At 45.7% G+C, this 27,183-nt stretch overlaps 1 long non-coding RNA gene across 3 annotated transcripts in view; it reads right to left on the bottom strand.

Annotated features, from left to right (window-relative positions):
• Positions 1 to 27,183, bottom strand: part of LOC135114446 (uncharacterized) — a 246,405-nt gene that overhangs the window by 145,528 nt on the left and 73,694 nt on the right. The window contains exon 5 of one of the 3 annotated variants that reach the window (XR_010275500.1): positions 26,792 to 27,106. The exons of the other annotated variants lie outside the window; for them this stretch is intronic. This is a non-coding gene — a long non-coding RNA (uncharacterized LOC135114446). Of the gene's footprint in view, positions 1 to 26,791; positions 27,107 to 27,183 lie in introns of those variants that run through there. 3 annotated transcript variants of the gene reach the window in all.

Genomic DNA, 27,183 nt, shown 5'->3' with positions numbered 1-27,183 from the left:
CACACACACACACACACACACACACACACACACACACACACACACACACACACACACACACACACACACACACACACACACACACACACAGAGAGAGAGAGAGAGAGAGAGAGAGAGAGAGAGAGAGAGAGAGAAAGAAAAATTGTCACTTTAATATGCGCCGTGTGCAGGAAAAAAATAAATAAATAAATAAACCACTAAACAGACATAAGAAAAAGGAAAAAAAAAAACGTCAACAGCAAGAGAAGGAAGGAAGGAGAAAAAGAAGCAAACAGACGAAGACCAGACAAAGAAAACATGGAAAAAATAAAGACATGAATGAAATAGCCAACAATTCATCGCCAGATCCTACGTCAAAAAAAAAAAATAAAATAAATAGAAGAAAATAAAGAAAAAAGAAAAGAAAAAAAAAAGAAGAAAGAAAATAACAAAATCTTATGAGACAAAACACGTACAAACATAAAGATATGAAAGAAATAAACCAACCATTCATCACCAGATCCCATGTCAAAGAAAAAAAATGGAAATAATACGAACTCATGAAACACTATGGAGTAAAAAAATAAATAAATAAATAGATAAAAATCAGCTTGACACAACACACGTGGCTGCTCACCAGAGTCGAGGCAGGGAGGCTCAGGCACGCGAGCAGTCACTCACCAGGACGCAACCTGAAGCGGAGACGTACAGGCATATAAACGCTCACGATTAAATTTAATTATACATAAGGTCTGCTTCATTAGGTGGATTTAACGACGGTCAGCACATGGCCGGGTGGTGTCCTCGGCCCTCACCGCCTCGCGTGAAGGCTAGGGAGGGAGTGAAGGGCCGCGCCGTTGTCCTGTCCCTTGTCCTTTCCCCGCTGCAGCACAAATGTTATAACAACGATTTAGTTTGTTTTATTTTAATTCGTGAATCTGTGGTTGTTTCTGAGAATATGCTCCTTCCGTTCCTAATTTCATGACCACAAATGAGCGAACTGCAGATAATCTTTGTTCTTTTCTTTATTTTTTCAGTTCCTCACCATCAGGATGGTTGTCAAGGCTGTCTTTGGTTCAGCAAGAGTAAGTGCACTTTTTAATGGCAGACATGTAACACACACACACACACACACACACACACACACACACACACACACACACACACACACACACACACACACACACACACACACCACACACACACACACACACGTTGTAATCTCCACATTTTCCTAATACACTTACAAGCAGTGTTTCGGAGTGGCATTTCATAACCTCCCCATCACGACTCGCTGGCGATGATAACATTACCAAGGATTGAAGACAGTGACCCTCGGAAAGCTTAATGACGTGCAGAGTAATTATTTAAACCTGCAGTGCAAATTAAGGCTGACTGTAATCTCTCTCTCTCTCTCTCTCTCTCTCCTCTCTCTCTCTCTCTCTCTCTCTCTCTCTCTCTCTCAGATCGCGGGAACACAGTTGGGCAGCAGCGAGTGGCGCTCCCAAGTACGGTTGCTCGGGGAAAGAAGTTCAACGATGTGAAGCAATATATCATGTTCGTTATTACTCTTTGACAGCCATAAATTGCCTTCCCTCCCCGCCGGCCCCGTCCCCAGCCCGGCTGCACCGCCGCACCCACCTTTAGCCCCTCCTAACCCACTCCTTTCACCATTCCCAGCAGTTTCTATGCAGCTTCCATCCTGAACTTTACAACTAACAATCTATTTCCTTTCTTCGTATCTATGTATGCATCGATATCAATAATGAACATTTCTTTCTCTTCTTCCTCACAGCCATACCTCAACCCTTTATCTTCTGTCCTATTTGTATGTTCTTTCCTATCCATCATTCTTTTTCTCCCTGTCTCTCTCTCTCTCTCTGTCCTTTCTTCCATTCTTCCTTACAGCCACATAGAACCTTGCACCTCCTGCCCTGCCTTATGCCTGTCCCTATCTTTACCCTCTTCCACCTTCCCTACGCCTCCCTACCAACCTTGGGCTATGGTAAACATGGTCCCCTGCTGACCTCCACGCTCGCCCCTGTGGTGGGAGCCCCTGAGTAAATTTGTTGCTAGGACTCGTTAATTGTTGCGATATTTATTGTTCCTATCCACCTTCAGCTCTGACGTGGTAGGTAAATTGGTTGGTGTACCTCTGGCTCGACCAAGACCTCCTCCCGCGACGCAACATTCGGCTCCTCCCTTCCTCCGCCCTGCAGGGAGCCAGGACACAATGTTATCTTCAGACTACAGACACACTTCTCATTGACTTAAGACCATGTGGGTTTTCAGCCTCGCGGGGTTTCAGTGCAGTACATCAAAGTTCGTAGTTTAGATTTTGCACAAACCTCACTGTTGTGTCCATCTCAAACACAGGAGGTGGAATGGATTAGTGTCACTCACACACGTAAGCAAGTGGGTTTTATCACACTGCTGGGACCTGGCCAACTTTTTTCCCAGCTCGTAAGTGGTGTCCCCCCATAAAACTTCAAGTGTGCATTACGGCGAACACACATCTTCGCACTGTAACAATACAAGACGAATCAAATATGCCACTCAAATTGTTTTAGACCTTAAATACCAGAAAATTATGAGGTGCAGGGAAGTGTTGGATGAGGCATGCATAACGAAGGCGGCGATGAGGTGAAGTGAGGGAACAGTATGGCGTGTAAGCCAGCCCTGTCCCCGCTCCCTGCAGGCGTGTCAGACGCCCATGAGTGTGTCCCCTCAATAAAGACTCCGCGCACAGCCAGTAAATCACACCTCATATTGGCTCCTGCTACTTCAGCAGGAAAAAAAGAGTTAACAACACGTCTATGAACATTTAAAGAAAGGCAATAAAGATGACCCGGCATACATCAGACGAAGGTGACAGCAAGGATGCCATTATTGTGCTTTAAAAGTTATCCTTGAGTGGTGCTTTGATGGAGGAACACCATAAAGCGGTGACAGTCATGTTCTCTCTCACACACACACACACACACACACACACACACACACACACACACACACACACACACACACACACACATAAGACACCCCACCATAACTTAAACATTCCTGAGCCGACAATAATTTTCCAGTCCCCAACAAACGTCCCCGCATTTATCAGTCCAGCATCGCCTCTTCCGTATACGTATTCCTTCTTGCTACTCGCACAATTGAGAAATGAAACACAGATGATTACAGACGCTGCAATAATACGTCTTCCTAAATCACCAGAATTGCGACTGTGAGCCGAAAGCGGACCTGCCCAGCAAGTACGTGGAGTTGTCGAGTCATCAGCCAACATCTGGGCGCGGCTTTGAATCCATTTCCCGCGAGGTGCCGCTGACCGGGAGCGGAACAGCCCATCAGAACGACCCATTACCAGCATGAACACCGACAATTACCGGGAAATAAGTGCTTTAGTGGTCCTCCTCACCCTGATGCCTATAAATGTCTCCCGGCACAGTGGGTAATATCCCAGGCGTCAGGCGCCTTGTAAGACTGTCAATCCCCGAGCACACTCCGCCGCTGCTGTTCTGCCGTCAGAGAGAGAGAGAGAGAGAGAGAGAGAGAGAGAGAGAGAGAGAGAGAGAGAGAGAGAGAGAGAGAGAGAGAGAGAGAGAGAGAGAGATGAGAAAATTAAAGAAATGAACCATTGGGGCAAGGAACAAAGTAAAAATTTTCCCGGAGGCCAAGTAATTAACCAGAGCTTTTAAGCTAAACGCTGATCCCCTCCGACCTGGCAGCCACGTCCACGCTCGGCTCCAGGTCTTATCTAATTACTGCAAAGCGAAAAGTTACTTAAAAAAAATAGCAAAACTTAATTTGATGGATGGCAGCACGAGGGGCCGTGTGCGTGCCGCCGCCCCGCTACCGATTAGTTGAATTTGCATGATGGCCGAACGCGCCGGATTTAATTTGCTGGCTTGGCAGTGTGTTTACGGTGAAGTCTGTTGACATGGGATGAGGCCAGGCCACCTGTGTGTGTGTGTGTGTGTGTGTGTGTGTGTGTGTGTGTGTGTGTGTGTGTGTGTGTGTGTGTGTGTGTGTGTGTGTGTGTGTGTGTGTGTGTGTGTGTGTGTGTGTGTGTGTGTGTGTGTGTGTGTGTGATGTTTCCTCGAATGCCACTGCTGCTGTTGGTGATACTGCTACTGCTGCTATTTCTTATGCCGCTGATAATGATGACAGTAATGATGGTGACGGTGCTACTGTCACTTTGTTAATAATGTTGCTGCTGTTTCTTATGCAGATGCTGATAAAAATGATGATGAATATGGTGAAGGAACAGCTTCTTCAGATATTAACACGCAACAAGCTCGAGTGGAGAAAATGAGCAACGCTGAACTTCATCTTGGGCAGAGGCAGGAGGAGGGAAGGGAAGGCCATCACCGTCCCTACTCTAATATGCGCAACTTTTGTGCGGCGGAGAGGATGGCAGAGGCCCATACCTGGTGGCTGCCAATGCTGGTGGTCTACGGGCCAGATGTGGCTAGTGTGCTGCTGACGATGGTGCATGTAAAAGTGCTGGACGTCTGATTAATATCACATCCATCATTATCACTCCCTTAACATCCTCACTCTATGGTTTCACTGCAAGGCAAAAGTTTCTTCCAACCCTACACACCAATCTCTGCCCGGTGGTCGTCTATTCCACGTCTGCTTAATAAAACTTGTGATCATAATCTTTCCCTCTAGTTCGGTCTGCTCTATTTAGGACTCTTGCACCTTTCTCTGTTTATCTTTATAGACCTCTATTTGTTGCAGGTCATGTAAACAAATATTTCTTTCTTATTTTAACTTTCCATCTAATCAACTCTTCGCCCTACCTTCTCGAACTTCTCTGCCTTCCCTTCCCATGTCCGTATCACTCCTTCATCAGCGTCAGGAGTTCAAAATAACATACTTGCAAACAATTATCCTAAACCAAGAATATGCGCAACTTACTGACATTAACAAAGTCCACCACGGAAGGATTTACCCGATTATTTAAGATTTTTGTTAAGTAATTTACAATAGTTAGCATGATTAGGAAAAGATCTGAGTCATCCCTCGACGCTTTCCTGGCCCTGTCTTTGCAAGTTTTATACGTTATAATAACAGTAATAATAATAATAATAATAATAATAATAATAATAATAATAATAATAATAATAATAATAATAATAATAATAATAATAATATGAAAGAAAAAGACTAACAGTGAATTAGCAACGAGTTGGTGATCTGAGGGAGAATGCAGTGTGTGTGTGTGTGTGTGTGTGTGTGTGTGTGTGTGTGTGTGTGTGTGTGTGTGTGTGTGTGTGTGTGTGTGTGTGTGTGTGTGTGTGTGTGTGTGTGTGTGTGTGTGTGTGTGTGTGTGTGTGTGTGTCCTGTTTTATGCTGTTTGGCACGCGCATGTTTACAAATGGACCCGGGGCTTTGACGAGGCACCAACAAACCACTTAGAGGGTGAACACCCACACGATCAGACAAGTGACGCCAAGCAACGCCGGGAATTTGACAAAAACACAATCTACAAACGAGACGAGAATAAACGGCGAAGCTCCAACAGCCAGCCTTCCTGTGGCCACATTCCTGGAGGCACAGCACGAGCACTGGACTCTGTAGCCGCCGTCTGCGCCAGGTCACCGCCAGATGGAGGCCCCCTACGAGGTGATCCACGAGGCTAACATGAACACTGGGTAATTAAGCATAATGAACGTCCGTGATTCAAATGATGGTTCTGGGGTGCTCATTAAACCACGTATGGCTTGTTATGCATTCAGGGACTCACTCCATCGCTACAGGTGTGGAACTTGATGCATGGAACACTGAATGAGGCCTGAGTGTATGGATGTGTGATCAGACTTTCCGAGGACTGGCTATGGGGGTGTTAGGATAAAAATAAATACGTTAGTACATAAAAATTTGCAATCTATCCCCCAAAAAAATGAGTCAATTTTTTTTTTATAGGTAGTTAAAAAAAACTAGTGTAGACTAAAGAAAAGCAAACTAAAATAAACTTACACGCAAAAAAAAAAAAAAGAAAAGAATATTAGGCCAAAATCTTATTGATGAAAATAAAAAAAAAATACTAGGTACATGGAAAGGCAGATAAGAACCAGAAAAACTAACGGAGCATATAAACATGTAATAATAAAAACAAAGTAAAAAATAAATCATCATAGAAGGTATAAATCAAATATAAATGCAAAGAAAAGTAAGTCAGTATATAAACAAGAAGAGCAGAGCAACACAAGCGAAGCCAGATGAGGTGAGCAGACATCAACCACACCAAGAACTTCTTTTTCACGCAGGTCCGTATCTTGGAATCAGTGCATAATATAACCTGCTGGAATCATCTAACAAGCAGCACTACTTTCAGACACCTCAATGAATGCGAGAATGTATTGAATCTAATAAAGGAAATTCGTGGTTTTGCTCAAAGAAGTCACATTTTTTGGAAAGCGAAACTGACTGAAAAAATTACTTGGTGAATGGATGATATGAATTGGTGAAAAGACCTCCCATCTCTCTCTCTCTCTCTCTCTCTCTCTCTCTCTCTCTCTCTCTCTCTCTCTCTCTCTCTCTCTCTCTCTCTCTCTCCTTAACACATCAGATGAGATACAATGCCAGTCTCACAACACAACACAACAGAAGCCAACAATGCTTCGTCTGGTCCCCTTGAGAAGCAGTACCTCACACGGGAAGGAGCCGCCGCCACAATGCTCTTTTAAGTAGCCGAGACTCAGGCATCAGCGAGCCGCTAAAACCAACTTGACAGGTGAGGCGCACGTAGATTTTTTTTTCTTTTTTTCTGAACCATCGACTAAATATGGCAAGACAGCACGCATTTGTGTTTCCTGCAACCGTGGACACACACACACACACACACACACACTAAAAGAATAATCCCAGTCTTTCTGCATTTCATCACCATCACCTCCTCGTCGGTCTCTCGCTCTCCTCACCTGGCCCAGTGTATCCAGGAAAGCCAAAGAAAGGTGGTGAGTTGATGAATTAATAAGGTAGTAATAATGTGTAGAAATATTCAGGGTAAAAATTAGGTAATGGGTAGCAGTGTAATGTGGCAAAGAAAAATTGGTGGATGAGGTAATTCCCTTGGTATCTATATGTGTTTGTGTGTTTTTCTGTTCGTCTCTCTCTCTCTCTCTCTCTCTCTCTCTCTCTCTCTCTCTCTCTCTCTCTCTCTCTCTCTCTCTCTCTCTCTCTCTCTCTCTCTCTCTCTCTCTCTCTCTCTCTCTCTCTCTCTCTCTCTCTCTCTCTACATCTCGCCACGGTTCACCAGGACGCAGCCGCGATCAAGCAGGTTGAGTCTTAATTACACTGCAGGGAAAGTAAAGCTCATTTCAAGGGGACTCTTTGCGCTAAATCTCCCGAATAACTATCATGTGGACTTTCCTTAATCAAAAAACAACACATTCGTAACTATTACTCGAGAGAGGAAAGGTGTCTCTAGTTTGTCATTATTTTAAAGGTCTCATGCACCCTTTACTTCCTCTCGTTTTGGGGTTACGTTATGTGCAGCCAGAGGATAATGGGAGAGTGGCAGGTAATGTTAGAGTAAGAAGGTTTATGCTGGGTGAGGGTGCCGTGGTGCTGGTCTGGGGTGAGGGAGTATGGGGATGAGAGTGGTAGCGAGAAAAAAAAATAAAAATACGGAAAGGAAGGAAAAGAAATGAACGGAAAGTCATAGTTGTTTACCTGTCGCTATGTGTGTGTGAGAGAGAGAGAGAGAGAGAGAGAGAGAGAGAGAGAGAGAGAGAGAGAGAGAGAGAGAGAGAGAGAGAGAGAGAGAGAGAGAGAGAGAGAGAGAGAGAGAGAGAGAGAGAGAGAGAGAGAGAGAGAGAGAGAGAGAGAGAGAGAGAAAGAGATTTTTAACCAATATCCAGTAATCGGCAATGAAAAGAAAAAATTTTGGCAAAAAAAAAAAAAAAACAGGAGTGAGGAGCTGCTGCTTACAGGCCTGACATCCGCGAGGGTAAAACAGGTTAGGTGTGTTGTTGCCTGGAACACAAACATCACGGGACCTGCTTCGCTCGTTTATCAAAGAGGCGAACATCGTGAGTTCAGCTCAGCAGCAGAGGGTGGGAGTGGCGGTGCCTCATGCGGGCGGCTGGGCACCGGGTCTGCGGCAGTTCAGCCCTACCACCCGAGGCAAGAGTGGAGGAAAGGAACACAGCGACAATAAGCACCTTTACGTCACTAAAACACAGAGACTCATCCTTGGGCCTTTTGGTGTCCCTCGCATCTCGTGTCGTCGCGTAGCACTCTGTTGGCCCGGCAGGCCCCTCCTCCTGGGGAGAGCCAATTGTAAGGCCCCCACGACTCGCCCCGCAGCTATCAGTAATGGATTGTCAATAGCCGGGCTTTTCACCCCAAATAATAATCATTGGGGTCTTAAGGACGGTATTCAAGCACTATTCATTTACTCAAGAGCTTGAAGATCCTGCACCACCAGCTGGGGATGCGCCTGCACCTCCTGCTGACACCCACGGGCGGTGAGGGAAGCAAGAAATAATCCTGATGGGTGTCACACAATGCTCGGTGGTTCGCGCAGCTCCTACATCACTGTGACTCCTACTCAAGCTGATGGAAAATAAATAGTAAGCGTCCAGGACTCGTTCCCTGGCAGCCGGTGTGCCGCCTTTGTCAGGACTGTATATCATATTCTGAGATTTCCAACAGAATGCTCCGATCTTTATTCCAAACTTCACCAAAGCTTAATGCACCTAGAAACGTCAGTTATATAAGTGCGAGCATACCATTTTTGCAGCAGCCGCGGCAGCAGCACTCTGATGAGTTTTACCGTAATCACATGTTGAACCATTAAAAAAGCTTCTGGGGAAAAGTAGAAAATTACAGACCGAAGACAAGTGACTAATGCTTTAAAAAGCATGATTTTCTGAACCACGAGGGAGAAGCGCCAAGAGCTGCGTTGGTAATGACGGGGAGGAAATACTACAGTGTCATCAGCGGGGCTTTTTGGTCATCTCCCGGAGCGACGGCTTCCCTACCCCGATATTACGCGCCGCCATGGGAGGGTGTCGGTAGTGTGGGTAGAGGACGAGGAGCGAGGACCTGCCCCAACGCACCGAGGCTACCTGCTCTCACGGGGTCAGGTCAGCTGCACCTCTCACTTACACCTTCAAGTGAGTGCCGAGCTGAGCTTATTCTTCCTCTACAAATTCAGTATTGCCTTTCCTCTGAACAGTTCGTCGAATATTTGGTGAAATTTCCTGCTTCAGGTAATGACATCATGTCAACTGATAAACTTGAAATATTCACGCTAGCATGTGTCCCCAAATGTAGCACACATCTGCAGCAATGAATCAGGATGTGCATAATGAAGCAGGTGGCGCCCATCGCCTCCTCATCAACCGTTGCATGTCATACTTTCTTTTCAGTTAATTACATAATACTGCTGAGTGAAGTCCGCATTTTCTGGTAACAATAAGAAATCTTGGTTTTTGTGTGAGTCATGAGTGCATAGTTATTATTATTCTTTTATTTTTAAGTTAGAGAAAGGAACGACCAGCAAAGTACTAACGCAACCAGTTATCTTAAAGACTCCATAAAAATACTGAGGGTGTCAACCTTGCTGAGTCACCGCGCGTTTAGCACAGTTACATAGTGCTGCCCAAGACGAACCAGTCACAACCTACTAATTGCCTGTTTTCTTCTCTTTCATCTAACAAAGAAAAAAAACAATCGACGAGTTACCACAGAACATCAAACTCATTATTTTCTTTTTTTTTTTTCAAACAGTCATGGAAAACCACAAGTCTTCAGTGTCTCACCCACTCAATTTCCGCACAATTATCTAGAAGCCAATTTATACATCTATCTCCTCTCCTTTAATGGCATCCACCTAACCAGTTCCTCCACACTTCCACGCTGGGCACCCCCTGTTCACTTCTGCTTGCAGAATACCTCTACTTATAGTAGTTAGGAGATGTGGTGGGGCGCCTCGACCTACAGAACACTATTGGACGACCGAGTGGAGGCTTATTGAACTCGTCGTTATTTTTCAGCGTCACTTTACCGTAGCATTGGCTCTACTTGACATGGATATTTTTTTTTCAATTATCACTAATTGCAAGCTTCCTCCTCTGCCTTGCCGCTGTGTACATGACTTGCAGCAGCCTGGCGCCTCTGTGCGAGCCAGGCCGCGAGAAGCTATGGTGAGACCTGCGACAGTTTCTTCCACTCACCCAGCTGGAGGGGAAAGAGCTGAAGATAGCAATAATGGTATCTCCAAATAGACTACTTTTGTAAGAGGAGAATTCAGTGTGTGACTTTACTCCTCCTCATCTACCTTCCTTATTGCATTATGGATATGTTAAGGGATGCAAGTAACGTTCACCTTGGATCTTTTGTACAAGTTTCAGTTGGTTTTAACATTTCGTGCGATTTTTTTGTCTTTTGTCGAGGTGTTGCCCTGTCAGCGTGTTTTTTTTTTCTTTTTTCTTTTTTTTACTGGTAGATTACCTTCGCTTTTATGCCGTGAATATCCATGGACCATCTAGTTACATTTAAATATATACACCATGTTTTTATGTAGTCAGTAAAAAAATTAATATATATTGTACTCAGCAATGACTCTTATGGTAGCGATAATAAGTCTCCTTATAAAAAGCAGATGGTGGAATCATGAGCAACGATGACTAATTGCAAGGTGCTCAGCATAACACCCTGATCTGTATATCGCACGTCCATCTTTGAGGCAGCCTTGCTCTGAGGCGGAACCCGAGCAGTCAGGTCAGGTAACAGTTACAGCCCAGGTGGAGTGTATCATTATTAGACCCAAACAACAGCCAGTAGGAAAAGTTTCTGAGGACGTTATCATCACACCAGGCAGAAGACAGATTGCCCTTTGCTTTACTTTCGTGAGGATTTCACCCTTAATATCACCAAGTTCTCAAGACGTGTTCCAGAGGCTGTTCACCCACGTGTGGCGCTCATACCCTTCCCACCCTGTGCTCTCCAGCCAACACCCGCCATGACACCAAGAAAAGATAAAGACAAAACCATAAAAATACAACGCTGTAAATATCATTCCTATCGCATTTATTCACTTAAAATCTTAAACAAATTACTAAGTAAAATAAGATTATTCTGCAGGCAGATAACAGAGATTTCAACCCAAGTGTAAGTTTGTGTTTACTTTATTTCCGAAAATATATAAGATTTCAAGCTATTAGGAAGCTTATTATGGTTCGCCCAATGAACAGGACCAGCTGACAGGCGGGAGAGGTTCGTACTCTGCACGGCGGCAGACGTCTACTGGCGGTGAAGAAGAGAGTCTAACGGCGCAACAAGTTTGTTTGTGTTCCGTAACCTGAGGCTTCGGCTGGCCCGTGGGAGGCGGCCATAAATAGTGACCCTAGGTGCTGCCTCCCCGCCGGCTGCCCTATAAGGAAGCCTTCATGAAGAGAAGGATTCATAGAGGCTGATTAGGACACCACCGCCACAAGGGGCGCCAGCATTACACCAGAGTTACATGGACCCGGAACCTACACAACTAATTTTAAGGCTCCATCAAACATCCATTATGGGAGATACTTTGCTCTCCCATATTCAAGTGCAGGACATGAGATCAACAAATTCCTAATAACTGTACTTCTCAGCGAGCATTTATCTAGCTGGTGTCAAGTCATCCCGCCAACCCTCATCCCGCAGCTATTGCACACACTTTTTTTGCCAGGCCAGCAGCACCAGCGTAATAAACCCGCAACGTGGTCACATCGCCACTAAATGACTATGAACAATTTTCTTCCCTGCCCTAAAAACTGCCTCACCTGGACTGCGGCTCAGGTTCCTGCACAGCCGCCAGCAAGGGTAAAGGTCTCGCGGCACCACCCCCTCCCCCCGCCTGGGAACACTACGCCATCCAATGAACACACACACACACACACACACACACACACACACACACACACACACACACACACTAATGTTCTCTCGGACAAGAGCGTTTCCTTGTAGTGAGGTAACTGAGCACCAGATGATCATGATAATGGTGCTGGTGGTTTGACATAGATCAGAATAGATAAGAACTAATGGACTTTGTGGCACACTGGTATTAGTGAAGGTAAGTAGCGTGTGGTGTTCATGGCGGCGATGAGTGAAGGGTGTGGGGGCAGATGCGGGGCGTTGTGACAGGCATCATGTCGCAGCTTCTATGTCACCCAGAACCCGACAAGCCCTACATGCAGTGCGCTCGCCGACAACGCGCTAAGTGTTGGCACTGCACCTGAAACATCATGACCCAAATGTGCGTAACTGCATGAGACAAGCATTCTTCGATTCCACTGTGCATATGTGAGGGTGACGTCTTTACCCCAGTAGCCTTGGGTTGGTCTGGTTGTAGCATAAGGCCCGAAGCTCCACCAAACACACCTCCTGACTCTCATCAGCACCTTCCTCAACTGCTGTCCCACAAAAACTCTCACAGTGATGCTTTTCACGCGGCACCTCCCTCACTCCCTCCACGGACGCCCCGGCAGCACCTCAAGCATGGTGTGCAGGTCCCCACAGCCTACTCCCTCGTGACCCTGCCAGCGAAAGGCAAGCAAGATGACATCGATAGCGCAGGAGGCTTCACTTCATCAGAAGACTCCCGGGAACATGACCTGAATCTGGCTGTACGTAATTCAGGTTACCAGCTAAGTGGGATACGAGAGGGGCGATTCAAGGAAGTATACTCGTGCAAGTATGCAAGCAAGCAAGCACACACACACACACACACACACACCATTTTTGTTATTACTACCGCTGCCATGGTCATTTTAATCACCAACATCTTCATAACAAGTCACAGAATGAGGCACAAAGCAAGCAGTTGTTAATCACAACAGAATAAACAAAACTATTGTGTCCCATAACAACACCCACACGTCACAGCCGCCTCAACTCCCCCTCCTCCTCCTCCCCTCCTCCTCCTCCTCCCAACCACCCATCTTACCCACATCACCTCCATCACGCCCCCCACCCCAGTCCCCCATCCCTAGCGACGCAGCAAAACAATAATACCACGTTAACTTCACAATTCTTTTTGTCATGACGAGAAAGGGTGAGGCAGGAGTCAGCGGCAATGCACCCGTGGCCTTTGTGTGTGTGTGTGTGTGTGTGTGTGTGTGTGTGTGTGTGTGTGTGTGTGTGTGTGTGTGTGTGTGTGTGTGTGTGTGTGTGTGTGTGTGTGTGTGTGTGTGTGTGTGTGTGTGTGTGTGTGTGTGTGTGTGTGTGTGTGTGTGTGTGTGTGTGTGTGTGTGTGCTTGTTATTTCTCTCTCTCTCTCTCTCTCTCTCTCTCTCTCTCTCTCTCTCTCTCTCTCTCTCTCTCTCTCTCTCTCTCTCTCTCTCATACTCTCACGTACAATTGAGCTGCAGACTGATCGGGTGACTGGGTAATTAAACGCAACGAGATCACGACTTTACCTCACCGATTCGTGCCTCTTGCTTGCGCTCGCGGGTAGGTGCAGCATGTGGTCAGTGGCGTGAGTTGCACCAAACACTTGTCATAAAAGAAACTGGTCAGACAAGCGAACAAACTCACTTTCCCTTCCTTTATTCCAGCCTCTTCCATCCCTGTCGTCCAAGTATCCTCTTCCATTAAGGGGTTTCTTACCTACTGATCTGGTCTCTTATCCTTTTGTTATTTTCCTGTGCTTTTGTCTTCCTTCGCGCGCCACGTGTAAGGGAAATCAATTTGCTGTCACGACGATTTGACGAACAAGATGCATGAACGGCAGTGCTACCATCCCCGTCTTCTTGATTACCTTCTGCTCTCCTCCTTCTCCTCCTCCACTCTTCACCTTTTTCTCTCTCTCTCTCTCTCTCTCTCTCTCTCTCTCTCTCTCTCTCTCTCTCTCTCTCTCTCTCTCTCTCTCTCTCTCTCTCTCTCCTCTCTCTCTCTCTCTCTCCCCTCTCTCTCTCTCTCTCCTCTCTCTCTTCTGTCTTTTGATCTTTCCGCATCCTTTCCCTAACTCTAAGATCATAAGCTCTCTCTCTCTCTCTCTCTCTCTCTCTCTCTCTCCTCTCTCTCGTCTCTCTCTCTCTCTCTCTCTCTCTCTCTCTCTCTCTCTCTCTCTCTCTCTCTCTCTCTCTCTCTCCTGTCACTAGTTTTCTGCACACGAAAGGAACAATAGTCATTTCTTCTCCCCCACCAACCTGACAACAATAAAAACTAACTTCATTCTCGATTTGCAGATACAAGGTTATTTACATTTTTTTTCTTCTTCTTCTTCTTCTTCCTCTCTCCTGCCCTCTATCTGGAGCCTCAAATTCCGTAAGGCTTAAGACGTCAAGGAAGAAAAAATGAAGCCCGAGTAACGGAGGCGTCCAGGTGGTGTATGGAATTATGGGACGGACTGAGCCGATCAATATTGTGTGTGAGTCTGACTCTGGGCGGAGGTGACGGGCACAGATCCTTCGCCTACTGTGAAAGAGAATGACAAAAAAAAAAAAAGAAAAAAGAAAGGAGAGAAAGGGAAACGAAAAAAAATGTACCTGTTTGTCTCCTCTCTTCTCCCTCCTCCCTCCCGTTCCTCATAGAAAAGAAAACCGTAATATCAAAGTGGCTTAGAAATTCAGTTCATTTCGACACAAATCCTTCGTCCGCTATGGGAAAGAAAGACTTCAAGAAAAATAATATATATATAAAAAAAAAACTGCTCTTGTTCCCACCTTCCTGACAAAAAGAAAAAAAAAGAAAAAAGTGTGCTTAGGAATTAGGTTCACTTCTCTAAACGCAGATTACCATTTCCAATTCCACCCCTTGACTTCCTGACGGCCTTATAGAACGTAAAGGATAACGTCACCTCCATGTATAATACTCAGAGTTGATGGCTCGAGAAACCTTCGCCTCACCCCCGCCGAGCCACACCTGTGTTGCACTAAGGCAGCGTGACGACCCTTCCTTCTTGACACTCGATCCCACAACGTGCTGGGGATACACCGTGGAGGGGAGTTGGTGAAATTATTTAGAGTTGTTATCATTATCATTGTTCTTGTTATTGTTGAGGCATTCAGGTCAAGAGACAGTTGTGAATAAACTTGCTTCATAACATCTCTCTCTCTCTCTCTCTCTCTCTCTCTCTCTCTCTCTCTCTCTCCACTCTCTCTCTCTCTCTCTCTCTCTCTCTCTCTCTCTCTCTCTCTCTCTCTCTCTTGACCTCCAGCCCCATTATTATTATTATTATTATTATTATTATTATTATTATTATTATTATTATTATTATTATTATTACTATCATTATTATCATCACCAGCATCAGCATCATCATTTTAGAATCATTATCATTATCAGTGTTAAAAATTAGAATGTGTAAGGAAAAGTTAATCAGGTGAGCTTGTTCATATAGATACTGTCTTTGCTTTCATTTTCGCTACTTTAATCAGGAGCGGAAGGGAAAAAAAAGTTAATTGGAATTATTTACGAATATTCTCATGCCTTATATAATTATCATTGTTTGTATTAACCGAGGAGGAAAACTTAAGGAAGAGAAGTGGTTTGCGAATATCTCCATGCTTACATTTTTAGCGTTATTCTCATTAACCGTGGTGAACTAAAATGTGTTAAGTTAAATATCCAAAGAAAACATTCCTCTTTTAACATCATTATCATCCGAGGAGGGGGAAAAAAATTAATGTAAAAAAATAAGGTAAAAGTTACATAATTTTCGAATCTATATAGTTAAGAACACAAGGCAAGGTGCGAGGAACCATCAGGCCTACACGTGGCAGTCCCTTTATGCAACACACCTGTCTATATCCAATTATCCATCCTCATCCATAAATTTGACTCATCTTCTTTTAAAACCCTCTAATAACTCACCACTAACAACCTGATTACCGAGACTTTCCCATTCATAAAGCCCTCTAATAACTCAGCACTAACAACCTGATTACTGAGATTTTCCCATTCATCCACCTCTCTGTTTGAGAACCCAATTCCTTCCTATCTCTTTTAAAGTTTCTCAAGCTTGAACCCATTATTTATTATCACCAGTATTTCTTGCCTGGGCGAGTGAAGATGAAGGTGGAGAGGTGATCCGGAAACACCCTGACTGCCTGTTGCACGGAGAACCTTAGCGTCCTTGTCTGCCTGCAGTGAGGAGCTTGAGGGATATTAATTAACGAGGCACCGCTACCCTCTGACCGCGACCTGAGATGCTGCGCCCCCTAGGTGTCCTCTTCCCCACTCGCTGCTGACTGATGAAGAGGAAGGCAAGGAAAGTGAGTGAGAGAAAGGAAGAGGTGGTGTTAGTGATAGTAACTGTGATGGCAAAGTATAATGGAGAGGAATGAGGAGATGGTGGAGAATGAGGATGTAGAGAAAGAGGATGTGGTGATGGTGGTGGTGGTCAAGGGAAGAGTAGCAGTATCAAAGGATTGGAAGGAAAGAAAGGAAGGAATTTTACGGAAAGGGTAATGGTGGAGGTGGTGGTGGTGGTGGTGGTGGTGGTGGTGGTGGTGGTGGTGGTGGTGAAGGAGTGACTGTCAGCTATTCAGCCCCTAATACACCTGACGATTTGATTTTTTTCTCTCGATCCTCTTTCGTCATATTCTCTCTCTCTCTCTCTCTCTCTCTCTCTCTCTCTCTCTCTCTCTCTCTCTCTCTCTCTCTCTCTCTCTCTCTCTCTCTGGTGTAATTCACACCCACCAATATATCATCAGCACTCACAATGGTTTTCCTCTACTGAGACTATAACAAATCCTTCACCTTTACCCCAAGACTTCATAACGATCTCCACCTCCTATCAATGACGTCACTGTCCTCCCCTGCCTTCGTCCTTCACTCCACAAACACCTCTTTGCAATCCTCTCACTGCTCGACTCCTTCCTACTTGAATATTATACAAAATTGAAAAAATGTATGAATATTTAAACACTTATCACAGATCCATGGATAACAATCAGATTTCCAATAGTAAAGATAGATAAACCTCGCGTCTGGGAATATTTCATTTATAGTTTCTTATAAAATGTTCATGTTCTGATGTCGGGTCATCCGACGTGGCCTCTCTCCCGTGAGGTGCGGCTAATGTTGCACTTCCTCCCCGGTCTGAACGTACAAATGTGTGTCTGTTGTGCCTCCCGCCGTGCCTCCTCACTGGGCCTCCAAGCCGCGCCGCACATTCCCGCCACAGGTACTTGAGTCATTCATCTCGGGGGCTCCACCTCGCCACCTCGCCACCTCCACCTACCGCTCCGAGACTCCTCCACACCTTGGGTCAGACGGTTCATTCTTCTCCCTTCCATTTATGGTGTCCTTGTCCCTTTGCGCCGAGCTCGTCCCTCTCGCCTCCCCTCCGCCCTTCAGCCCCTCCCCCTCACGTGCCCCTCACCTCCCCTCCGCCCCAGATCAGCACGACCTCCTCAAATAAAACCCAGTTTATGTGTTTTTCATGGCGGCTTCTGCTTACAAATGGCTAAAAATTGCAAAAGCGCTAAACAAGTTTGTAAGGGGATGTTGCAAGCCAGAGGAGCAGTGAAACGCAAACCTTTGGGCATTCGCAAGAAATCTCATATTCTGAGTCGTAAGAATATGAAGTAAACTCTTCTTCATCCGTCGAGATAACAGCCAAGGTACGAGCTTTGGATTCTACTTTATTTTTTCCCCCCACACGAGCAGCACAAGAACTTGGAGTCTGTTCAGTGTTGCCTGGGAGCGGAGAGAATAATTCCTTCATTACAGACCCATCAAGTCAAATTTAAGTCTTATATTTCCTCATAAAGCGATGGAAACATTTGTGCTGCAGATGCTTTTGCTAAATCTCTCTCTCTCTCTCTCTCTCTCTCTCTCTCTCTCTCTCTCTCTCTCTCTCTCTCTCTCTCTCTCTCTCTCTCTCTCTCTCTCTCTCTCTCTCTCTCTCTCTCTCTCTGCAAAAATAAAGTTGTTAAAGTTGTTTGATCTTACATTATAGTTTCAAGTTTCACGGGGACTTGAATCACAGACAATACATCAATAAGAAAGAAGAGCAGAATACAGACATTGCATTCAGTTGTTACGAAACTATTTAAGTGTGACAAGCGCGAAGTGGCGCACGCATACATTAATTAAGGAAGCTATTATTATAAGATAGCGGTGTAATGTGACTATAATATAGAACAAAGTATTGTTGCACCCTATGTACATATGAGGAGTGGAGGGAAGTGCATATATCTATGCTTTAGTGCCTTTCCAGTCCACGAGGCGCATCAGACCTGCAATTCCTGAGCGAGTTGCATGTATAGATAATAATCCCGGGCATCGCTTACGCCGAGAACACCGCGGAGAGGCGAGGCTGAGGAGGAGCAGTCGTGACCCTCTTCCTTGCTCCTGTGGGTAAACATGGCGATACAAATCGAAGCATCAGCATTTCACGTAACTCGTGTGTGTGTGTGTGTGTGTGTGTGTGTGTGTGTGTGTGTGTGTGTGTGTGTGTGTGTGTGTGTGTGTGTGTGTGATCGAGTTCAGGATCGCCCCATCATACAAAGGTGTGTTGCGTAACGAGTACCTCTGCACTCTCACGGGAAAGGTAAAGGCATTACACAGGTGTGTTTGTCTGGATGCTTCAAGCAAACACTGGATATAATGAAGGGCATTATGAAGGAAGCTTCAAGGACGCTGGGGACAACAATATATGGCATACATTAATGGAAAAAGACGGCATATAACAACACACAACTCCACAAGAACATTCTTTCCTTACAGATATACAAAGCAACACGAGCCCTCCGAGGTGTTAGCTTAGCAACGTTCGGTGCCTCATACTCGCACCACCACCAGATTGTCAAGTGTCCAGCGGGGGACTATAAAGTGTCACTAACAGGTATTCGGGAAGGCGGAGTCGACCATTAGCAATGCTAATTTGGTTTCTGCAGTTCCTGTAGAGTCATCAGCGTTTGTAGCATCCCCGTTGAGGCGGTGCTCAGGCGACAGTGAGGGGGAGTTAAGCGGCGGATCACAGGGGTGCGGAGGACGCCTCGGCCAATTCCGCACACCACCACCTCATTGCCTGTCTCTCCGGTAGCGGCATTCACCCTGCTGTGAGGCGAGCAGCTGCCTGCACATTCCTGGACTCATCTTGTCGCCAGAACAATCGTCTCTCCCAGACCCAACACATCATGGAACAATGGAGACAAAATTACTTACTGCCCAGACTTCGCTTTTGCTATTTCTCTTATCTTCAGAGCTGAAGGAAGACGAACATCGCAGTACAAATGTAACTGTTGACTAAAACGTTCAAGTAAGAGGCAAGTGAGTATAGACCAAAAGTTTTCCGGTCTTTAAGCAGTGACTGCCAGACAACACAGTCCGTCCGTGGTGCCTCACTGTGCCGGATGATGATATTTTTATGTTCTGTGTCGAAGAACCCAAATCATCCATACATTTCCGTGTTTCACTTTACGATTGGGAGCCTGCCTGCTGTTTGACGGGAGCAAGTGCCGTAGGTACAGATAGCGGTATCTTTCAGCCGGTCGCCCGTAGCATCGACACAATTATAGCAATACAGATGACATGGACGTACAGTATCTACCTTGTGTACCTCCAGACTACTCCTGAGAGCTGCTGCGGGGCTTTATCTGCAATGATATCAAGAGCTCTATTGACATGAATCCTACAGTTTATTGCTGCGTATGTGATATTAAACCTTATCTCTTTTTTTAGCTCCCTGGAACTAAAATGACCTTTTCTTGTCCGTAAAACATTGGTTGGATAGTAAAAATTCCACTTCCAATATAGTGTTGCGGCGAGAATATTGTCTGCAAAGCGAACCCTGAAATCTTATGTTGCATCCAGTGAGCATGAAACAGCAAAGTGAGCCCTGCATAACTCTGCAAAATGGTTGCATGCCTTCGAGGGACGAGGAATAGAAGGGACTCGAAAATGAGGGAATTTCGAACCGTAAGGGCATCCCAGGTAACAGGCTACGGACGAAGAACCGGGTACTTGGTGGGTCATCTGAACACCACCGTCGGTAGTTAAATTTCCCCACTCCAGCGGTCGTTCAAGCTGATGGGCGCGAGTCTTTCCAAGGATGGTGAAGGGCGGAGTCGAAAGTGTTATGGGCGGGCGAGGGTACGACCACCACCTCCGGGAACATCGGCGGGGCAGTGGGCAGGCAGGTGGGCGGGGCGGGTGTGGTGAGTGGGTGGGAGGCGAGAGAAGGGAGATAAAGTATGGAGGAAGTGAACTTGTGAGATGACTGGCAACGAGGAACGTAAATGGTGATTGCAAAAGGGGATATATGTAAAAAATTATAATTAATGAATACAAGAAAAGCCACTCACTCCCCCCAATAAGAAAAAAAAAATAAAGATTCGTGAATGGACAATGCTCCGAAAAAAAACAAAAAAACATAAAAAATGACAGAAAACAAGAAATTTCAACAGTAATTATTAATGAAAAAAATGAGAGACAAGTTTCTGTAAATAATGACAGCAGGAGAAGAAATATGTTAGAATGATTACAAAACATAAGAAAAGTCAAAAATTACTAACCATTGAGGTAAAATAGAAACGATGTGTAAGCAACAACTGATACAGGGAAAAAAAAAAAGATGCGTAAAATAACTTAGAAAATAAAAGAAGAGCCATAAATAAGGAATGAGAAGAAAAAAAGAAAAGATCCAGAGATAAAACCAGAATCGAATGATGCGAGAAAAAATAAATAAATTGATATGGACGAGGAGGGTAAGTCGACCTCCATTATGTAACAAAAACTAAAGTGAGGCAGTGAAAACACCTTCACTCTGGAGGGCAAGTGCATGTGCCGACCTTCGCCAACATAATGTCTTGCCCCTTTAACCCCACGTAAACAATGGCTATCTGCCTCGAACCTCGCGTCAACAAACTGCCGCTCCACACACACACACACACACACACACACACACACACACACACACACACACACACACACACACAGGTCAAGCAGCCTCATCCCAGCGCCCTTCGTTACTCTCCTCCTCCTCCTCCTCCTCCTCCTCCTCCTCCCACCCCAGCCCATATTTTACGAGGCTCCTCTAATAATTCTTAAAACAATAATGGCCGAATAATTAATATACAGGGTTTTGCATTATCATTTTTTTTCCTCCCAGGCTATTGTAAGAGCGGGCAGGACCCAGCGATATATTAGGATGAGAGCCTCAGAGCGTCTCCACACACACACACACACACACACACACACAAACACACACACAAACACACACACACACACACACACACACACACACACACTTGCACTAATGCCTTACGAAGAATATCAATAAATCGCATTGTAATTTAATTCAACTACGTGGCAGCATTCTAAGCTTGAGCAGGAGAGCGAGCGCACCATTTCATTATCATCCGCGCCGCCTTGGTTGGAGGAAGCATTACAGCGCATCGCCCTCTTCTCCTCCCACCGCAAAATGAACAAGGCCATCTGGTGTGTGTGCGATAATGTATAGATGATGCATAGTGTCCGTCCAGAAGGCAGGAATACACACGCACGGTCCCTGCAGGTATAGGACTGAAGACTCTCTCTCTAGGGGCCGATGTATGTAAGGAGCGAGGCAAAGAGGGAATGATTGCAGGAGGGGACTAAGAGAAACGTGATTAGAGCCATGGGATGCGAGTGATGAGTTCAAACAAGGAGTGAGATTAACTGTGTGTCGGGGAGAGAGAGAGAGAGAGAGAGAGAGAGAGAGAGAGAGAGAGAGAGAGAGAGAGAGAGAGAGAGAGAGAGAGAGAGAGAGTGTGTGTGTGTGTGTGTGTGTGTGTGTGTGTGTGTGTGTGTGTGTGTGTGTGTGTGTGTGTGTGTGTGTGTGTGTGTGTGTGTGTGTGTGTGTGTGTGTGTGTGTGTGTGTGTGTGTGTGTGTGTGTTCAACTATACTGTATTGGTTCGTCAGGAAGTGGTCCATGCAGGCAAACCACGGCAAAGATCAGATAGGGAAAGACTTCCTTGAGACTGACCTGAGTGCGGCGAGGCTCAACACGTTTTCTTTTCGTCTGACGGAGTGGCCACGAGAGGCAACTGAGGAAAGATTAAAGAGAGAAATAATGATGAAGAAAAGGAAAGTAGTTTGGTGGCGGTGGTGGTGGTGGCACTGGTGAAGGCATCGTGTAGTGGTGTTGCTAATGCGGCCAAAATCCATCATGTCATACGATATACTTCTGCTTATTTCAATATTTTCTTCAGAGAATGAGAGAGAGCTGCATACAATATCAAGGGTATGTATGCATAGTGTATACAGTGCGGTACTTCTGTGACGGGAAGACATTATACACTCAGAACAGATCACCGCTGCGCGTCTCTTGTCGGAGCCACAAAAATGGAACTGCCTGAGAGCGGAAAATCGTCAGTAATTTCAGAGCACTTCAGGTCGCGCGTAAAGGGATGCTGCAGCGAACAGGACGTTCAGGTAATCGGCGACCTCAGGACTACTACACCTGCGCCGTGTATACTTCTCCACCACGGCCTCCATCCACTCGTCCAGAAAAATTACCATGGAAAATTGCAATTCACGTCTGGTATTCGTCTGCGTCGTCTGCGGGAACCGCATCTTACTTCTGGCCTGCAGCGGGTATCTGTTCGGCCATTATCCTGAAGTCAACACCTCCCTGTGTCTGGTAGACTCCTGCACCAAATCCTGGCCAGAGTCCCGCGGGAGATCCTGTGGGACCCACAATATTCTGGGTTTACGCCGATATAATTAGGGGATCAAAATCTAATGTTCGGGTTCCTCAACACGACGGAGTTACTTACGGCTCCCCTCCTCCACCACTCCTTTGTTGAGGCAACCCATTTTTTTGTCTCGCACCCCTTCCTCCCCCTGCCTCCCAAGCCCTTCCCGTAAACCTCTCCTCAGCGGACACTTCTGTAATGCAAGGGTTGGCCAGCAGCGGCCGGTTATTCTGATAGTTTGTCTAACAAATGCCTTTGTCTTGTGAGGAACACTCAATGATGAGTTGGTCTGCAATTTGCAGGAGAGCGTTGTGCAGGGAAGCTTTGTTTTCCAGGACTTTGTTTCGAGCATTGGGGCCAAGATCGGCTCCCAGCAGCATCTTACGTAACTTTGATAATGATTGGACACTAAAAAAGAATCGAGAGATCGAGGGTGTAAGAAATCGAAGATTGTGGTCCAGCGAACATGTTGCCATCATGTGTACACTGGCAGGCCGCGAGTCACCCATGCAGCTGCTGCCCTGAAGCCGTGTGGCTCAGAGGAATCAGGGATCCTTGCTGTCGACGCTCATACCACAAAATTTCAATTTATTAGCACTCAGAGTCACTTTACGGAGCTGATGCAGGGCGGAATGCACGCACTACAAATTTCATTGAATACTGGAATCTATTTAGCATAACAGTAAAACACTTATCATATACAGAGCAATACATCTATGATCACTTCAAACACACACACACACACACACACACACACAGTACCACCACCACCACCACCACTGCCCCACATAGTCTTTTTTTTTTTGTTGTGTCAGTCTGCGTTGCTTGTTCGTGTTGTTATTTTCCTCTCCGCACTTGTGCATTGCATGCCCGTCACATCTTCTGCTTATGGCCACGTACCCAGTATTAATTTCCTTCATTCTAACATTGTTATTGCTTTCTCCAGCTTTCTACTCCTCCAGTGAATTCCCCTCAGGCTGACTGAAACCCATTTACTTGTTTTCCTCCATGCATTTTCATCACTATTCCTTTTTTTCTTTGAGCAGATAATAACTTTCTTATTCTCGTCAATGCAACCACACAGACTACATCACCACCACCATCACCACCACCACCACTATCGCTCCCACCATAAAAAGCTACAATGCAATAATAATATCGCAGTAAGAATACAATTATTTATAACAACAACAACAAATAAAATAATAAAACAATAATAGTAATAATAATGGTGGTGATAATAATAATAATAATAATAATAATAATAATAATAATAATAATAATAATAATAATAATAATAATAATAATAATGATAATAATAATAATAATAATAATAGTATTAACAATAATGATAATAACGATAATACCGATAATAACAACAACAACAACAACAGTAATAATAGTAATAATAATAATAATAACGAAATTATAAAATTCACATAAAGAAAGAAAGAAGGAAAGAAAAAAAAAAGACACAAAAAAAAGAAAGGAGGAAAGAGAGAGAACAATGAAGCATGAAAAAATAATCAAGAAAAAGTCTTAACACCAGCAAGTCTCGGGTGGACAGATTGGAGGGCGCGCCATCACTGCTCGTCGGACGCCCCGGAAGAGGGAACACACAGGCAGGCCGGGCAGGACCACCCATCACCACCACCTCAGACCCGCCACGACTCTTCACCACAACGCCCCCACCACACAACTACCGGTCAGCCCGCCAATTACATCCCTTGGGCATCTATCTATCCACCAATCAGCGCCATCATAAACCAGTTAAAAGCAAAAGGAAGAAAACATAAAGGTTGGATTACATATTCTGACTTACAGCATCTGCACTTAAAACAGATCAGATTCGGCAAAGTAAGGCCAGATTACACACACTCCGGCACGCAACACCGGGGAGATTCAAAGCCCAGGCCATGTTTTCCACTGCAATTTGAGGCAGGTAAGTATTTGATCGCGAACTATTTTTACACGCCGCAACACGGATTTCTTCAACAACACATGTTCTTTGGAAGTCAGCCAGGGGAGTTCGGATCGCCATACCCCAGCGTGCACTCGTATTACCTGCTCGGAGGCAAGGAAAGGTGAGAGAATGAGGGAAAACCTGAGCCACACAAACCTTTATCGTTAGTCAAAAGATAACACTAGAGTTTGATGAGCTTTCAAGTCCATGCGCCGCAGATAACGCTACGAGCAAAACATTACTCAATATATTACGCAAAGATAACATTCCAGGGATAATTTAAATACCTTAATTAGTATCTTAGCAAGATGATACCCCCGGCTGCTAACACCTCCAGACCCTCCACACCCTCAGACAGACCTTCCCGAAATAACAGGTTTTTAACGGTACATCACCACAACAATATATTAACTTCACCTGCTAAGCCAAAAACACAACCACCCGAGTGATAACACAAAGACACCGTAGAAATACTCAAAATCTGCTCCTTTTACAAGATAACGCTTAAAAGAATAACACCTTTTGCTCACACCCCACACAGGAACGCCTCGGGCTCACGCACACACAAGGCTACATGCACAGACAAGCGCCAGAATAACCCCCATCAGACAACAACAACATCCACATTAAACTCCCCCAAAGCATCATCGGATAGCCGCGTCCGATAAGATAAGCGCTCTCCCTCCCTCCCTCTAACACTGCTCTGGTCTGGATCCCAAACTCAAGAAAATTAACATGGAGTGTGCGGAAACGGCGCCCCAGAACGCAAAGGAATAAAAGCATGCGAGGTGTGTAGAGTCCATTGGCGCGAGATAAGGGCCAGAGCGGGGCGGGTGCAGCTGCAAAAAGTGCTTAATTAGACCAGCCAGGCCAGGTATGCATGGATAAAGAAAAAAATGCAACAAAAAATAATGCAATGGAAAAGGTAGACGTGACCGGGAAGTGAAAGGGATCGAGGTGAGGAGAAAATGTTCTTCAAGAGAGAAACAGGAGAGTAGAATGCAAAATGTTTTGAATGTTTAGCTTATCGTCGTTTTCTCACTTAGCTATGCATCGCCGCGAGGCACGAGAACCTTGCACTGCACATATCTAGGCACAAAATATTTCCAGCGCCCAAGCAGATCATTAACGGTGGTGCTGCTCCCCTCCCTCCCTCTCCCTGTCCCCGGCCAGGCGTCGTCACCCACAGACCGCAGTCACTCCTTGCTCCATATTTATGTTCCCCTGATGAGAATTTACCAGCACCGAGAATAAATACATAATAGTCGGTATATTTTTGGACTAATACGGCTCACTGAATTTCTTATCTGTCTCGCCAAATTATTATCTCTTGTACCTGCCTGTCGGTGCACTAATTTAGCTAACTTACGTGGGGCGAGCGAGCGCGGCGCTAGGGAAACCAGGGGAGAAGTGTGTATAGTTGTTATTGTCGTAAGAATAATGTTCACCTTTACGTATAGGTCACTTAACGGCAAGATAAACAGAGGTGAAAGAAATACGAGCCATCGCCTCCCCCACACACCCTGCCGTCACTACCGAGGCACCGAGAGAATAAACCAATTTGAAATGAATAATGAAGATGGAGACGCAATTAAAACGATAAGGGAAGTGAAATACGGCGAAGTGTCTTAAGTGCACCCAGTAACTTAAGAGGAGTTTGAGGGCAAGAGTGAGATAGTTCACAAGTGTCCTGAAGCATTATGGTGCGGGAGGCGGAGGGTCAAGGGCGGCGCGTGCTGCAGGCGGACCTCAGACCCCGGCCACAGGACACCATCTACAGGGCACCGCCGCACTCCTCCTCCTCCTCCTCCTCCTCCTCTACCACCTCCTCTTCTTCCTCCTCCCCCTTATGGCAAGTCGACTAGCTGTTACTAACGTGTGTGTGTGTGTGTGTGTGTGTGTGGTGTGTGTGTGTGTGTGTGTTTGGTGTCACGGTGTTCTGTCGTCCCACCCCCCGCCGCCCCTCCGTCAGAAGGTAAGGAAAAGCCACGCCTCGACGAAATCAGCGAAGCACGCATGTTCCCCACTCCCCCCCTGCCTCCCTCCCTGCCTCCTTCCCTGCCTTCCTCACCCTGCAACTCTCCCTCAAATTGCCTCCATCTTTCCTCCCCGTCCTGCTCCCCTTCTGCACCAACGAGACAGTTAGGTGGAGCTAAAAGGTTCACAAGACGAAGCTGCGCGCCCAAAGAACTAACACCACATCCACAAACGTCGTTTTATTAATTAAATGCTGCTTAATTACCTCTAATTACAGTAATTGTTAGTCGTGAAGCACGCAATCCCCGGAAGGCCGCGGCGGGGAGGGCGGGCGCGAATAATGACTGTGTGGGGCGTCGGTCAGGCCCCCGCAGCCCCGCCCGTGTATGTTGACTTTTCGTTGTGCTCATGCTGCCGCCTCGCTGCCGCCGGGGGAGGGAGACACCTTCTGTACCCCAGCTCAGGCTGTCATCACACGCCTTTCTTCCTCCCTTCCACCTTTCCTCCTCCCTTCCTTCTTTCTCGTCGTCTCCATCCTTCTCAGCCACTAAAAACACACCAAACACTAAACTAAGACAAGGAGGAAAATAGTAAAATAACAACACATAAAACATAATTACTACA

The sequence above is a fragment of the Scylla paramamosain genome, chromosome 27 (genome assembly GCF_035594125.1).
Source record: "Scylla paramamosain isolate STU-SP2022 chromosome 27, ASM3559412v1, whole genome shotgun sequence".
NCBI lineage: Eukaryota > Metazoa > Arthropoda > Malacostraca > Decapoda > Portunidae > Scylla > Scylla paramamosain.
Note: the sequence above shows the minus strand (reverse complement) of the source record. Positions and strands in the feature narration are given on the sequence as shown.